The following is an 18,043-nucleotide window of genomic DNA, read 5'->3' on the forward strand; positions in this document are numbered from 1 at the left end:
TACTTCTAATTTATTCTTATCTATGTATTTCCCTTTCATTTCAATCATTTTGTGCTTTTCCCCTCTTAATTAAAACTGTAAATATATTGAGTATGAAGCCAATAGCAAAACAAGCATGTGTTTTATAATATGTAAAAGGATTTTTAAAGAGCGAAACAAAAATGAGATAACATTAAATCGAAACTAGATAAACTAAAGGTAAACGTACAAAATGTCGACAAATGCATTATTCCTCAGGTTAAAGAAACAGATTTCTACTACTTCAACTATTTTAACTACAACTACTACAAATATTTCAACTTCTACATCTACCACTGCTACTACTACTACCACAACACCACCACCATGACTATTATTATCACCAATATCATCATTATCCACATTAACATTATTATCAGCATAATTTTATGATTTTCAGCATCGTCTTCATCATGCTTATTATCATCACAATCATTATTATCATTATTAAGTTTTTCTTTTGTTTCAACTGCGCTTGCAAGATATTTGTTCATGAATGAAGTAAGACAAGACTATATGAAAGGGAGAAGAGAAATAGAAAGGAAGTAGTAATGTTCCTCTGCCTGTTGTCAGAATGAGAATCATAAATGGCTTTGTTCAGATCAAAGATGATTTACGAGAAATAGGTGCATGGTACCAGCAAACATCCTCAATCGTGTTCTGTGATGACCACCATTATTTCAATCACCATGTGTATACAAATGTACAAAATGAACAAAGCCACTTCCCATTTTCGACAAAAACAGACAGATGGTATAATGTAGCCCGGGTTTCTACATCCCAGCCATGTATAGACTGGGTGTAAGCCACATGGGCATAATGTTCAATATCATTATAATCCTTATCAAATTTATCTATCTATAAGGTTACATTATTATTAAACCAAATTCCCACTTCATAGGAATCATCCTTTCCATCACTGCTTGAGGTCAGTTTCATCTAGCATTGATGATTTACGAGGGAAAAAAATAGACTTTCATCTATGGTTTGTTGATGACGAGTAAAAAGCAATAAATCTTGTTACAGGAGAGCAGATAAATTGACAAATAAAAATCCTACAAATTATGATAGGTAATACCATCAAGACGATCTCACCATACTTGAAACCGGGGTGCAACAATAAATTCAGATGTAAGATGAGAGATGACTTGGTCGCTTCTTGACAATTTACTTGTTTGCTTCTCGACAAATTTTCATTTACACGATTTCTTGAAATGATACATTGTAGAAAGGATGATCTGCAATGAGAAGGAAAAAGGTAAAGTAACATAAGGACGACAAAGAAATGGAAGGTATTCATTATCTATATTCATATTTATTAGTGCTTGGGTCAGAATAAAGCCATTGTGAAATTCTCATTTTGAACACAAGATACCAACCCGACATTAGACATATTTAATTTTTCACGAAGCATTAACAATTTTAAAAGCATTTAAATGTAACAATGTAATTTACAATGAATAAAATATATCTCCCGGCTCCCACTCCTCCCTTCCTCCCTAAAAAAATCCCGACTACTTCCCTCTTGGCAAATGATCCAAGTCCATGCTCTGTCAGAACAAGAGTAATCTCATTTTAAGAAAAAAGCAGCGTTGTTTAAGCTGACAATGGAAGGAGTAGGGGAGAGGAGTAAAAAAAAAGACAGCTTGGTTTTCCCGGCCCACGACTGGTGATTTTATATCCGATTTAAATAGATAAGTTAAGACCAAATGCCGCAATCTACTGAATGAGTTTTTGAAACACGACAGGATGATAAATGTGACCCGAGGATTAAAACGGTATAATTTCGGTTATTAAGAAATTGAACTTTTAGACAAAGGTCATACAATACGAGTAGAATAAGTATACCATCTTTTTTTGGTGAGAAAAAAATGAGCTTTTTTATATAGCGCAATATCCACTAAACAAGCTCAAAGTTACAAGTAGAACGAGACACGACGTCTGTAAGGCGATACTACACTTTTTTCTGACAGGGAAGATAACGCTGCTAACGGCTAGGTACTCATTTTACACCCGATTACGGTGAAGGAATGTGAGTAAAGAGCCTTTTCCAGGGGACTCAACTGTGCGCCAAGCCAGGCTCGAACCCAGGACCTTCCGCTCTAAAAGCAAATGTCATACCATAAGGCGATATAGACTGACAATCTTGAAATTGAAATCTCTTACTGGCATCTGGTTTACCCCAACATTATACTGTTTTTATGTGATGGGTTACAAATGTCAATGTTGGAGACTTACTTGATCTATATCCTTCCTACTGGACAATCGGGCTATTCTGTATTGAGTAGAAATGAGAATGACAGCCTCTGTAAGTCATTGACATTACTCCCTCTTTTCTGATGGATGCATTATTCAAATTCCCCCAGTATCATTGGTGGCAAGGAACGAGAGGTGCTGGTAGGGTTTTTTACAAGAGCGCTGCAAACCAAGAAAAACATGAATAAAATGAAAATAACTAAGGGATTTCTATTGTGTAAAACCATCGTTTTATTATGCTGATTCCATCAATCATCATCATCATCACCATCATCATCATCATCATCATCGTCGTCATCACCACAACACTATCATCGCCGAATCAATTGTGTTGAAATTATATGCAATAGATTAACTTTATGCTTTTATCTATTATCTTGTATAAAATCATTCTCGTTTTTGCTGATTTTAAAGGCTTTTTTGACGCTTGCGACATTTGGGTCGTATCAGCACCAATAAAAAAGATGCAAATTAAATAGTAAAAAAATATAAGTGCAATTATAAAAATCAAGACAAAAATAAGATAAAAGGAGATTGGTTCAAATGAACAGATGTAGACGGGTCTAGGTTCTAATTTTATTCCATTGATGTAAATAGTTTGAAATCATCTAAACGTCTCTTCCAAAACCAACGTAGGACCCCACAGAGAGGAGAACTTTCAAATGTTAGCAAGATATGTTCAAAACAAAAATATAACTAACATTGCATGGAAAAACTATCACCTTCCAAATCTAATGCTATACATTTGACTGTTTCCATGTTACAAAACCAAGTAATCCTATTCCAAGAAAAAGACGGAAAGCAACTCCGAAAACATAGGGGGATAGAATACATAGCAAGTGACCCCCTGCCCACCATGGGAGGTCAAAAGACTCCACCCAAATTCTCATCTTTATTTGCCAAGATCTGCTGTACTCTGAAAAACCACTTTAAAAATTTGACAAGACTCGGTCCTTCAAATATAGGTCAATTCAATCGATCGATAATTGTAGGACGAGTTTTCTTGCCAAAATTTTTACTATTTTTTCAGAGCATGACGGTAAAGCTCCCCCCACCCAAAAAAAAAAAGAAGTAGGCTAAAAAATTAAAAATACCAGTTTGAATTTAAAAATCTAAAGTTTTTAGGAGATAGCAATAGCAGTCCCCATATTTACCTTTATGGATCAACATTTTACCATATATCACAAGAATTAAATAACACTTCATAATCTAATTAAATTTTGCCGCCTGGCATCAAGTTTCATTTTTAATAAGTTTTAAGGGGGGACCTGTAGTCAATGTAATGCTAATATTACTATTCCCTTGTTATTTTCAGGTGGAAGGAGGTCTAATTTGATGATTAACACCAAAAAAAAGCCAAAAATAATTTTTTTTTTAGACAGTGAGAAAAAATAGGCTAAAAAGACCAAAAATCCCAAAATTTCTTACAGTAATGCAGCAAAAACCAACGAATAGATCTCTTCCAAATTTACACACAATGTTTCTTACAACAAGAGCTACATCATGACATAAAGGTTTAGCAATAGTCCTGAAAATAAATTTTTTTTTTTTTCGATTTCGACTGAAAATTTGGTGCGGAATTACAGTAAAAATTTGATTTAAAACTTCATAAAACTGCTCAATTTTAGTTTACCCCAAAACCCTTACGTCATAATGCAAAACACATAAGAAAGATTCTGATCAAATTTGAAGACAATCTAATGGAAAACAATCCAGATATGAATGATAGAAAATCAGAAAATGACGCAAAATAGAATTTTGAGAAAACGCAAGATTTGTCTTTAATTTGATAATAAAGCTAATTTTTCAGACAAACAAAGGCAAACATCCATCAGAATTTCAAAGTATAATCAATATGGAACAAGAAAACAGTAAAATTTTGTAAATTTATCAAATTCTGAAAAAATTTTGATCAATTCGCTAACCCATACACCCCTAAGAAAATATTTGCGGAAAAATTGAATGACATCAGTTTTTTACAAAAAAATTAAAATAGTGGTCAAATATGCTTTATATTTATAAAATTCATCAATTAAATCTCATAAACTAATAATGTAATGTATAATTTGATGTTAAACACCAAAACAAAACTCAATTTTTTTTTTAATTTTTAAGGGGCATTATAGGCTAAAATTAGACGTAAAACCCTAAAACTTCTAACGTGGATGCACCAAAAACTAGCATATAAATTTCTTTAAAATTTAAACAATGTTTCTCACATAAATAGCTATATCATGATGGAAGAATTTATCAATAGTCTGGAAAATAAATTTTTTAGAATTTTTATTTGATTTCGACTGAAAATTTAGCGTGTATCGACAGAAAAAAGTGAATTAAAAAATTTATAAAATTGCTAAATTTTAATTTACCCCCAAACGCTTCCATCATGATGTAAAACGCATCATAGAAAAGATTCTGAATAAATTTGAAGATGATCTAAAGGAAAATGACTAAGATTGGATTGCTAGAAAATCAGAAAATGACATAAAACAGACATTTGAGAAAGCGCAAACTTTTTTTATAATTTGACATTAAGACATTTTGCAGACAAGTAAAAGAAATGATCCATCAAACCTTCAAAATATGACCATTATAGGACAAGAAAACAAGAAAATTTTATAATTTAATCTAAGTCTAAAAAATTTATAATCGATTCGCTATCGCATACCCCGAAAAAAAAATACTGTAAAATTGAATTTTTTCCATATTCAGAGATAAAATAATTTTGAGGTCAAATATGATTTGTCTATATCTTATGAATTCATTATTGTAATCACAAAAACTAATTATTTACTGTATACAATAGATTATAAAGAGATTTCTAGATATATTAAAAATTCTCGAAATATGATTTTGTAAAATATGATATGGCGCGCTACCCTCATTTTTCAATGCTGCTTGAGAGACAAGTCATATAAAATTAGATATCTAGTCAATTTTAACTGCAAAATCAAATCTATTTTAGACAATACAACAGCTAAATGATGCAAATAGATATAGCTCAGAATAAAATGCAATTTGCTTTCCCAAACCCCTTGGAAAAAAATTTCTTTCGCCTCAATGCAGGAAAAATCAACACCAATTTTTTGCCACCGCTTTTTTAGTACCGTAGTTCCACAAAGAGGGTTGATCTTGCTCTGGTTGGAAAAATAAAAATAAAAAAGAGATATTTCATTAGCAATTTTTGGAAATACATTATAAGTCATTGACATAAAATGCATCTGTCAAAGAAAACCAATAAATAAAATGGTCACCATTCACACCAACACAGATGAAATTTCATTGGTTTTACATCCACAGAACAGAACTCTTGGCGACAAATAATTTTCTGTTATTAAGTTAATAAATTCGGTAGTAATTCATTTCAAATGATGCTTTGTCATTTTCATTAAGAAAAATGAGTATTTACTTTATTGATCATTATTCAAAAATGTAAAGGCGCTATGGAGATTTGGAAACATTACTAACCAGTGTCAAAAAGTACATGCAGACACTCTGCTGTGCTGGCCCAGACGATGGTTTGCTCCTCAACACACCTTTTCAGAATAGCCCTTGAGCCAGCATCTTTATTGATTGTCAGGGCACCAGGACAGTCAACTGAATTCTTTCATGTTAGCTGTCGATGAAAACAAAAAATTAAATTAAATTCTGCCATTGTTAAAGTTTAAAACAACAATAATAATAATAATAATAATAATAATAATAATAATAATAATAATAATAATAATAATAATAATAATAATAATTCTGCCATTGTTAAAGTTTTTTTTTTTTTTTTTTGCTTTAGGTCTCTTCCAACACAATTGAGGTTATATGAGAGACCGCTGAAACAAAAAAACAAGCAATCTAACAAAAATAGTACAAATGTCAATCAAAATCATAACCTAAAGATATCATAAGCTAAATTATAAATAACCAAGAACAAACAGGCAGAGGATTTACATGAAAAAAATATCCCCTGTCAAAAATACAATCACAAACCAAAGAAGCAGGATAGGCTAGTAAAGAGAAGAAGAAATGACATCACTATCGGATCGTACACCCATGCGAACATCATAGGTATATGATTCAAGGGTGATGCTCCCATCCAACCACCCGCTTGTTAAAGTTTAAAACAATAATAATAATAATAATAATAATAATAATAATAATAATAATAATAATAATAATAATAATAATAATAATAAGAAGAAGAAGAAGAAGAAGAAGAAGAAGAAGAAATAATTTGGAAAAAAAATTATCTAACATTGTCATTATCATTATCCTAGACATTTCAAACACTACTGAAACTGCTACCACTACAGACCTGATCATTATCTATCAGATATTTACTCTCTCTCTCTCCCTCTCTATTAGTATCTCTCGAACAGAACATACCAAACCCAATTTTCCGATATAAATTCCCCCCCCCCCCCCCCCCCCCTCCAAAGAAAAAAAATCGAAAAGTGTGGACGATGAATGCAGTATCAGCCAAAATAAAGATAATTACAGTAACAATGAACAGTATTTTTTTTAAAAGGATCCTGATCCTGAGACTGAGAATGTCTTTTCTTCTTGTGAGTCCCACGAACTTCACGAACCCTCTTGATGTTGACAAAATTGGAAACATATTGACTGGGAATCGAACCTTGAAACATATGATCAGGTCTAGGTTTTATCGCCTGACATGGAGGGCTGATTTTGTTTGGGGAGGGGAGTAGTATTTTATTTTTGGCCCTGTTATTTTTCATAAAATAAAGTTAACTTGCGATAACGAGTGTGTCAGCTGATGCACAGTCGAACAAACACACAATCACACAAGGCATGTTTAGTTATAAAAATAAGCAATAAATTAAAATGTATTTCTTATGCTTACCTTGTAAACTGAGTATTCTGTGACTTGAATAGAGTGAAGAATTACCAAAGTTCATCAAAATCAACTTGTAATGCGATGAAGTGAGGTCCGAAAGTGAATGAATTCATAATATTGTAAACAAAAGCAGGGACAGTCAGGGAGCGGCCATTGACACTATCGTGGTGCATTGTGGGTCACTATTGCCACGTTTGAGGATAAATTTAGATCGGAATCATGTTTTGTAACTAAATTTAGAAGCACCGTGACATGGCCTCTCAAATCAACCAATGAGAGCTCGTGACATTGTGTAAATGGTATTCACTATTTGACCTTGTGATAATTCATGTTTATAATCATGTTGTCGACAATGCCAGATTGAAAAAGAGAAATGGCAAAGCTTTCCATCGATATGAGCCATGACAGGATGGATAGGCTTTGAATAGCTGTTGTCAAGACCCAAACATTTGACAATATAGACCTTTAGAAAATAAAACGTGGATACCTACCTTATAAAACTGCATCAAAAACACGTTTTTAAATGAAAATATGCAATTTTCTTTATATTTTTGGATTCTAGAATAATTAAACTACCTGAAAAGTGGACTAGCCCAATTTGGTCGAAAAAATTTTTTAAAACCAAAAATGACTACATGTCCCTTAGATGCTTATGATGTTCTGAAATTGAAGCCAAGATATCGTAATTCACCGATAGTTTTTGTAGTAGTAGTAGACAGGTCTGATAATGTCAATGTTGTAGACTTACCAATTTGTTTTATGACCCTCCGTTAGATCGTCGGGCTGTTTTGTCTTGAACAGATGATATGAACATGACAGCCTCTGTACATCATTGACGTTATACTTTCTTTTGATGGATGCATTTTAAAAATGTCCCCAGTGTCTGTGATGGCAAAGAGCAGGCGCTACTGGTAGGGTTTTTGCAAGAGTGCTGTAAAAAAAAATTGGACAAATTGAAAATGTCTGATCCCACTTCCATTTCTGTATTTCTTTAAGAGAATGTCCACACAAATAACACCGGATTTCATTTATACACAACCATTGTCTTACGTTGATTTGTCTATACCACCACCATCATCATCATCATCGTAGTCATAACAATTTCGTAGCATAGAAAATGATACAATCTAATTTTATGCTTTTTATATTATTGTGATATAAATCCATTCTAGTTTGTTTTTTTTTTCAACTAAATTGATTGTCCAGACTTGAAAAAGAACTCGTCCTTCAAATACCGATCATTTTAATCCATCGATATTTTAAGTTTTCTAGTCATTTTTTTCCCAGAACACGGCAGGACAGGTCCTCAGGATCTCATGGCTATGAATGAATAATATTATTTATAGTAGAATGTAAATGTGAGCAAGGAGATGAGATCTGTTCCGTCCTCACGACTGTGCAGAGCATATCTTTAAAAGGCAATGATTTGTAGTTTTGGTGTCAATAATAAAAACATAGATATGTGATTCCACTGATTTTTTAAAAACACAAAATACCTCCTGCTCAGGAAAATAATTGCAGCATACTCCACATAAATCAAAATGGGATCATTTATAAACAAAGACAAAGTACGTAGATCTACTCCGTCTTTATTTTATTCATTTTTATAGTTTCAACATAATCTAATTCATGATGGGATTTTTGAAAATCAAAATTGTTGAAAAACAAATTATGACGCTGTTAGAGCTGTTGTAATTCTGATATTGTCCTTGTTTCGAGTTTAACTACTATTTTCTTTAGACAAAGTTATTCATTGACAATGCCGATTTGAAATACGGTAAAATATTCTTACCGCGATATATTTTCCTTTTTTTGTGATGATCAAATCGATGTGCCTCTCAAGATCACATATTTGGCGGTTATGAAAGCATTACAGATGAAGGTGGGGGAGGTTGTAGGTATTAAATTCTGACCTGTTTGAGACAAAAACAATATTTAATAGTAAATATATTCGAAGTAAAGCCATCATAATATAATTAGATATTTTAAAATAAAATGGGGCCATTATATTGTGAAATATTCACTAATCATGCTCAAAGCGCTTTACAAGGGATCCCTAGCCGACAATGGCACTTAACACTCTCGTGTTCAGATTCTTTTTGGGGGAGTAGATAATGAGTTCCCTATATGGCCATGTCAATCATGTAGACATCCTTTGATGATATAAGCCTACTCTTTGATATCTGGAGTCGCCTTTTCGTTTTCTACGGTCACTCATGGCTAAACTCCGCCCAGAAACGATTTCATAGGTCCGTCCATCACCAAATTTCAAACTTTTGTTCTCGTGAGTTCTTAAGTTTTTTGACCGAAGAACGATTGGCTACTGAGCATCTTGACCCTTCAACGATTGGTCGTTCTGGCAGCTCACGTGTCAACAGCCGTCAACAATGAATTGAATCATTGTGGATGCAGTGGAAGACGGCCATGGAATAGTTGCGTCACATCGCCACGTTGTTGAATAAATTATCCAGGCATGGTCGATAGGTAAAAAAGCCAAATTATGTTCTAGTTACATTTGAAACAAACAAAGTATATCACTGATCTCGTCTCTTTGAGATATAAAGAATGATATAAAAATCAAGAAAATCGGCCGATAAATAAAAAAGTTGCTAAAAAAAGCTAAAATAAACAAAAGCAATTTTTAAAATCAAATTTATTCGTAAAACAGTTGGTTTTCAACCGATTTTTATGAAACAAAGACCAATGTACTTCTTTTTTCAAGCTGATTTCAGCAATGTGACTTTCAAATTCCTCAGAATTATATTTTTTACTTTTAGATTTTAGCCTTTAGGCCTACTCCATAAGGTGTTATATTCCTTGCATAACAATAGCGTAATACATCGACGGGGAGAAGCGTCTTTGTTTCGGCCAGCTGGATAGATAGCCTGTGATTGGTTGAAGACTTTGAGATGCTTGATTCACAATTCTACACGAACGGACCCCGGCGGTCTATCAAAGAGGTGTAACAAATTTATTTACCGACTATTTTTCTTGGTGCTAAAATTACAAAGTAATAATTTCGCATCAGAAAAAATAACTCTGAAGTTCCTATCTCTTTATTACAATAAAATTGATACCTCGAATGACAAAATCGACCCACAAATAAGGGAGTTATAAATTATTCATAATATTTTTAAAAGTTTACAATAATTGTCTTCAAAGTCATTTTTCATCACCAAAGTCGTAATTTTTTACCGATTTTTACCAAACAAAGTGCAATGTCAATTATTTTTACCCGCAAATAAAATAGGATTTAAATCGCAATTTCTGAAACATATTTTCTTTTCTGTCGGCAAATTTATAAAAATCAAAGCTGAAAACACCCTGCGGCAGTGACAGGGCCTGTCATTTCCTTCACAACGATTGGATTTTACTTACTGAGGCCAGTCTTGGCTACCCCGCCCATGAATATTATGTCGTTGTCGGTTTTTGTCGGGTTGAATCTTAAAGAGTTAACATGTAGGACGAGACATGCCGCCTGTTAGGCGATATTGCATTTTTGCCGACAAAGACAACGGTATTAACAGTCATGTGCTCATTTTGCATCCACGTATGGTAAGAGAATGTGAGTAAAGAGCCTTGTCCAAGGACTTAACTATGCATCTAAAGAGTGGATTTATATATATATATATATATATATATATATATATATATATATATATATATATATATATACAGATATAGAGACACTCCCCCCCCCCCCCCCCCCCCCTGAACTCCCCACCCATGTTTTTATTCTCTGAACCCTTACTAGAGATACTATTATCCGATTAAACAATGTTTGCGGCAGGACTTTCTTAGTTTCACAGCACTTTTATTTATGTCACGTAATCGTTTAGAGATGTTGGAATTTGACTAAGTTGTAATGCCCAATACATATTACTACTTTTTACAAGATAAGTTTCATTTTCATAAGTGGTGTGATTTTTCTAACTTCAAAACCAATTTTCTGACTCAGTTGTTTATGACGCTAATAACTAGAGGTGCCTAGATGAGTCAATAAAATTGAGATAAAGATAAATGGAGTAAATCTGACTCATGACTGAACAACACAAAACAAACGACGTTTCGGCCCTTGGCCTTTATCAAGTAAACACAGTATACATATGTATTTAAATTGGATTGACATAATATAGGCGAAAATTTGTAAATGTGTGTGTGCGTGCGTGTGTGTATGTGTGTGTGTGTGCAATGGAAGAGAGAGAGAGAGAGAGAGAGAGAGAGAGAATGAAAGTGGGAGAACGGGAGTAGAGAGAGAGAGAATGAAAGTGGGAGAACGGGAGTGGAAGGATGCGTTTCAAAGTTGTATTTAAAATAGAGTGATACATTAATTTTAAAGATATATATAAAATAATTAAAAACACACAAAAACTATATTATTCTAAAATAAAGAAAGAAAGAAAACTTAGCTTGAAACGTCGTTTGTTTTGTGCGTTCATTCATGAGTCAGATTTACTCCCTTTATCTTTATCTCCATGTTTATGACGCCATTATTACTTACTGTGTTTCCATTCAGTTTCGATAGTAATTGCAAGTGATGGCAAACATGTTTCTTCAGGTTATAGTTTCTCTTGTAAAGGGCTGTGAAACTACGGAACTCCACCGTCTATGTGTGGAATTTCAGCCTTGATTTTAAATCTGTATACTTATTTTTGATCACGAGTATATCGGTATCCATCAAAAATTAAAAGCGCAATAATAGTTGAAATGCAAGCATGAGCAATTAATCTGCTTTAGGCAGGCCTATTCAATTCAAGACACCGTGAAGCCACCTAAAAAAGGACGGATCTCAATACCAGTCATGAGGTGGGTTGAGTAACCTTTTTTAAAAATGTTAAATGGACATTAACAATCGCTTGCTACTATTTGCATAGGCCGGCAGTCTTATCACAATTTACTTTCCGCCAAATCTATCAGATCTGCTATCAAACCACTGCCGTGTAATTCAGAAAAAGAAACCGCGCAAACCTACCGTCTACCGTGTCTGCATCCTGGACGGATGTTAAGCGACAACCGAATACGTGGGAGACCTACCGAAAGCTCCTTCATCCCCAGTCTTCTTTCAATTTGTATTTTCACCGTTGACCATTTGTCATGTATTTACTCAATTTGTCATCATATAGAAGCATTTTAAAAACTAGAACAAACCTTGATAGATTTTTAAAGTTTCCTTCTCGGCCGCCATTTTGATTTGTGAAGTATTGAAAGGTAGTGCAAAGCAGTCCGAGGATTTTTGTTTAGATATTAGGGTTAGCTCGAGATCGGAGGATTTTGTTTTCTATTAGGGTTAGTCATAAGTCTTAGCAATCTAGGGTTAGTTAAAGGTACTAGGTTTTATTTTTTCTCGGGGTAAGCCTAGTTGAGGGAGTATTATTTGAGTTGTTTCCCTTCGTAGGAGCTTTCGGTAGGCCTCCCTGGGGAATGGGGAAGCATTTCATACTGGGGTAAAAGGAACTGCTTCAAAACGCTGCTAACCCTGGTATTAAAAAATAAATAAATAAATAAAATAAAACTCACCAAAAAAAAACAACTTTCATCTATTACTGCACAGCAGTGTTTTTAAGACTAGTTCTATTGATAGTTGGTTATTATGTTAGCGATAGTAGCATTTTGAGAAATTTTATTAATCCTGAGTAACGTAAGGAAGGCCTCCCAATTTATGTCGATGTTCTTATTCGCTTAAACTTGGAAGAAAGGAGCAGTTTTATAATAAGCCAGTTCGATTCTCAGTGACTTACATCGTTCTGTAGATAAATTAAGACCGCAAAACCGCATTCTACAATAAGACAATGTTTGAAATGTGACAGAATAAAAGCTTTTCTTACCTGCCGAGGACTGTTTTTCCATTCATTTCTCCGATCTCTTTCTAAACGTGAAACGCAAATTGTAGACCTTTACGTTGAACATACAAGTAATAGTGTCGACAAATTGATTTTGGAATGAATATCACGAAGAAGGTGGCGCGTTAAAAATCTCTAAAATACGCTGAGTAAAGCTCAAAAATCCATTTATTCTCGCCAGGTCAATCACACCAACACACACAACTGTGTGTAACCATAAACATATAAAGTTTGTTAAAACAGGTTAGTGAGAATTACTCATAAACGCGAATGACAAAAAACAAAAAACAAAAGCCCGAGTGACGTCAACTTAATTATATCCATACAATTTGTATTGTGTTAAGCTGTTGCATTTGTTCATGGTTTTACCCAATGAACCACACACACACAGACACACACACACACAGACACACACATTGAGTCTTCTTCTTCTAGGTTCCATGCCTGGTCCAGGCTTCGGATACTGCATGAATTATCTCTCTCCATTTTATCTCTCTCACATTGAGTAGTAATCACCAATCGTCTGTCTTATTATGATTATAGACCGAGACTAAAATGAATATCGGGACTTGAAAGTAAGGGGCTACTTCCGTATGTGGGTATCAATCTCAAGTCGGTTATGTGGTCTTGTGGTATGACACTCGCTTTCGGATCGGAAGGTCCTGGGTTCGAGTCTCGCTCGGCGTTTAGTTGAGTCCTTGGAATAGGCTCTTTACTCACATTCTCTCACCGTACTCAGGTGTAAAATGAATATCTGGCCGTTAACAGCGTTGTCTCTGTCGGAAAAAAATTGTAATATCGCCTATCAGGCGCCATGTCTCGTTTTATATGTTACGTGTTGTTGTTGGTCAGGGACACTTTATAAATCTCTTTTAGTGGATATTGCACTATATAAAAGCTCAAACAAACAACATAGTCGGTATGTGTTTAAATACGCCACTAACACGCCATTTCTACCCGCCAAAATAACAATCGTCAAAATACACAAATGTGTTAACTTAAAAGTTTATAGTCTGTCAAAGAGAGTTTTGCGAGAAGTAATCTCCCAACTGAAGAGAGAAAGCTGCGAAATTTAAGATAATATACAAATAAAAATTATGAGCGAAAGAATGTTTACCAACTTGACAGGGTCCTACATAGGAAAAACGAAATTGACGTCACTCAGCTCATTGTTATTGTTTTTAGCCAGAGATCTTTATGAATAGTTCTCACTAAATTGTATTAATCAGGCTATAGATAGTATAAGCCTGGCTAATAAGCTCACAACATTGCCATCCGGAAAAATAACTGACCAACACAAAAAACTGTGTGTAAACTTGAACGTTTATATGTCTAGATAATACAGTTTAGTGTGAATTACTCATAACCGCGGATGGCAAAAAGCAATAACAAAGACCTGAGTGACATCAACTTCATACTATCTATAAACGTTTAAGGTTATGCATTGTTTTGTGTCGGTACGTTACAGCCGGCTAGCGGATGTTGTAAATTTTTAGATAGACGAAATGCATCAATATCATCTGCATTTGAAACCCTAAAGATAGAACGAAATTGACGTCATTCAACTGTTTATTATTGCTTTTAGCCAGCCATTTCAATGAATAGTTCTCAGTCAATTGTATAAAGAAAGGGGGGGGGGGTAGCGACACTAAAGGGCCATTTTTTTAATTACATGAAATAATATTCTAAATTTCTCTGCACAGGCATAATGTATATGTTTGGGAAGGACGGTTGCATACAATTTTTTTCGATAAAAGTTGCCCGTTGCTATGGAAACGACGCCATATTGGAAAATAAACAACAAATCTTTAAAAGTCAAAGGCTTTTTTGTTTATAAACTGATTGGCAAAATATTTTGGCCAGAGGTAGAAAAAAAGATAAATAAAGAGGCTCTAGAAGACCGATTTTTGATTTTTAAAAATTAGAAACTTTAAAAATTAAGTTCAAAGTTATTACTCGATTATTCCCCTTGAAAAAAAGTTACATAATTGCAAATTACTCATAAAATATTTTTTTTTTTTGCAAAAATCCAGCTTCTAGAGGACCAGCGTATTTGCATAAGACTCATTTGTAGAAAGTTTGAAGAAGATTAATTGAAAATTGAGGGAGGATTTAGGTTTTTAGTGGCGAAAATTGGAGTTTTGAGAAAAATGCATTTCAAAGTCAAAATGGGCATATATCTAACCATACCATGGGTCACAAAATACCTTATTTTGAAGAAAAATCACAGAACAAGAAGTTCTCCTGCCAATTTTTATGCAGACAAATGGCTGGTCACATGAAAACATCTCATCAAAATTGCGACATTTATAATGATGAAATGATTAAAATAATACTAATATAAATAATAATAATAATAATAATAATAATAATAATAATAATAATAATAATAATAATAATAATAATAATAAATAATAATAATAATAATAATAATAATAATAATAATAATAATAATTCTGCCATTGTTAAAGTTTAAAACAACAATAATAATAATAATAATAATGATGATGATGATGATGATGATGATAATAATAATAATATTAATAATAATAATAATAATAATAATAATAATAATAATGATAATAATAATAATAATAATAATAATAATATAATAATAATAATAATAATAATAATAATAATAATAATAATAATAATAATAAAATAATAATAATAATAATAATAATAATAATATTTTGTTTGTTACGATGATTTTTTTTTAATTCATTTATTTTCCTCTTTTTATTTACAGTTTTTATGCTCCAGCTTATGATTATTGTCGAAAATATATTAACTTCCGGATAAACTTTAGACCCATTATTCACCAGCATCATCATCATCATCTTCGTCGTCATCGTCATCATCATCATCATCATTATCATCATCGTCGTCGTCGTCGTCGTTATCGTGCGTTGTCATCCGTTGTCGTTGCTGTGGTAAAAATAACCGTGACCATTCACTGCAGCAACTGTAACTGAGACTCGTGGACAAGATGATGGGCATTATTATAGTATAATTAGCCAATGCTTTGAGAGTGCTCTATTTATTTTATTGTCAATTTGACATGGTTCTTGACATGGTTGCCTTTTTTACTTCTGTCTTATAGAATGAGTCTCGGGTTATTCAATCAACAGACAATGCATACTCTTTTGAAAATTACGTCATTTGTCGAATATTTTGTTAAAACTAGTCGAATAAATATTTCATTGGTTTTATTTTTGACTGGTATTAACCGATGACCGTGAACAGAAGCCACCTCAGTACATACCTATCACCCGGAGCACACAGCCCACAGATTCTGAGCATCACCCACAATAACCAACAATAATGTGATGTCAAAATATTGGTTCCAATCTCACTGGAAGTGTGAAACTAGTCCTTTGGATGGCTGGATCCATGCCTTGTGCAACTGATAGTTTGAAAGATCATCTATCCTCGCTCTTTTACATCTACATATCATCCAGCTACTATAAATAGTCATGCACTTAATGATTCAATCTGTAATCTGTTCATTGTTAGTCCTCTGGAGGACTGGTTACACACTTCCAATGAGTTATAACTGGAAGAGAACTGATTACACACTTCCAATGAGTTTTAACTTGTACAGAGGACTGGTTACACACTTTCAATGAGTTATAACTGGAAGATAACTGATTACACACTTCCAAAGAGTTTTAACTGGAACAGAGGACTGGTTACACACTTCCAATGAGTTATAACTGGAAGAGAGGACTGGTTACACACTTCCAATGAGTTATAACTGGAAGAGAGGACTGGTTACACACTTCCAATGAGTTATAACTGGAAGAGAACTGGTTACACACTTCGAATGAGTTATAAATGAAAGAGGGGACTGGTTACACACTTCGAATGAGTTATAAATGAAAGAGGGGACTGGTTACACACTTCCAATGAGTTATAACTGGAAAAGAGGACTGGTTACACACTTCCAATGAGTTATAACTGGAACAGAGCACTGGTACACACTTCCAATGAGTTATAACTGGAAGAGAACTGGTTACAAACTTCCAATGAGTTTTAATTGGAACAGAGGACTGGTTATACAATTCCAATGAGTTATAACTGAAAGAGAGGACTGGTTACACACTTCCAATGACTAATAACTGTAAGAGAGGACTGGTTACACACTTCCAATGATTTATACCTGGAAGAGAGGAAGGTGTGAAATCAAGACTTCTGCTTCCAATTTTAACAAAAACGTTTGAAAACTAATGCCTATTTTGTCAAGTGATGTAATGCAATATATTGGCATAATTGCCTTTGGGTCGTCTTTGGAGTGTAGTCACATAATTACCTTCTGGGATATACTATATTATTATCGTTATCATCATCATCATCATCATCATCATCATCATCATTATTATTATTATTAGTATTATTATTATTATTATTATTATTATTATTATTATTATTATTATTATTATTATTATTATTATTATTTATTATTATTATTATCATTATTATTATTACTATTATTATTATTATTATTATTTTTATTATTATTATAATTATTATTATTATAGTGTTTACAGAGCAAATGTGCTTTATTGCTCTTCAAATTCGGCATTGCGAATCAAAAGTCGTCATAGAGAGAGATAGACAGATTCATCAAATCCGTGACTTAAGAATTAAGACTTAAGACCTATCTATCAGATGATCGCTTTCCTATTTAAAACTGGAAAACGCCATATGATGTGTGCAAAACATCTCACAAGAGATAGCAGACGAAAGCAGACGGTAACAATTTAGATTATCATTTAGCACAACCTCACAGTAGTGGGTTGGAATGTCAACACAAGCAAAAATTAAATAAATAAATAAACAAATTAATTAATTAATTAATTGATTAATTTATTTAATTAAATAAATCCCATAATATGTCGTAGTGCGTGGCTTTCACCGCTTTCAACTGGCAAAAGTCTAGCCTCGTCATATTATTGACTCTCGACCCTTCCTTGCAATATGTTCCAAGTTCAGAACAACCTTTAGGTCTCTATATACCTGCGACGTGCACTTATTTGTGGGTCTGATAATCTAATTCACAACTGGCTCATTGTTGTAA

The 18,043-nt window shown here is 33.3% G+C and overlaps 2 long non-coding RNA genes across 2 annotated transcripts in view; both read right to left on the reverse strand.

The window, feature by feature from the left end:
- The window catches only part of LOC144977779 (uncharacterized), a 130,313-nt gene that overhangs the window by 13,801 nt on the left and 98,469 nt on the right, over positions 1 to 18,043 (reverse strand). The gene's annotated exons all lie outside the window — the stretch shown is intronic.
- Positions 471 to 8,054, reverse strand: LOC144977784 (uncharacterized). The gene is made up of 3 exons (XR_013646404.1): positions 7,872 to 8,054; positions 2,257 to 2,436; positions 471 to 1,256 (listed from the first exon to the last, which is right to left on the reverse strand). It is a non-coding gene; the product is annotated as an uncharacterized LOC144977784 (long non-coding RNA).

Source organism: Berghia stephanieae, chromosome 1 (assembly GCF_034508935.2).
Source record: "Berghia stephanieae isolate SIO BIC M18660-M18661 chromosome 1, UCSD_Bste_1.3, whole genome shotgun sequence".
In the NCBI taxonomy this organism is placed as follows: domain Eukaryota; kingdom Metazoa; phylum Mollusca; class Gastropoda; order Nudibranchia; family Aeolidiidae; genus Berghia; species Berghia stephanieae.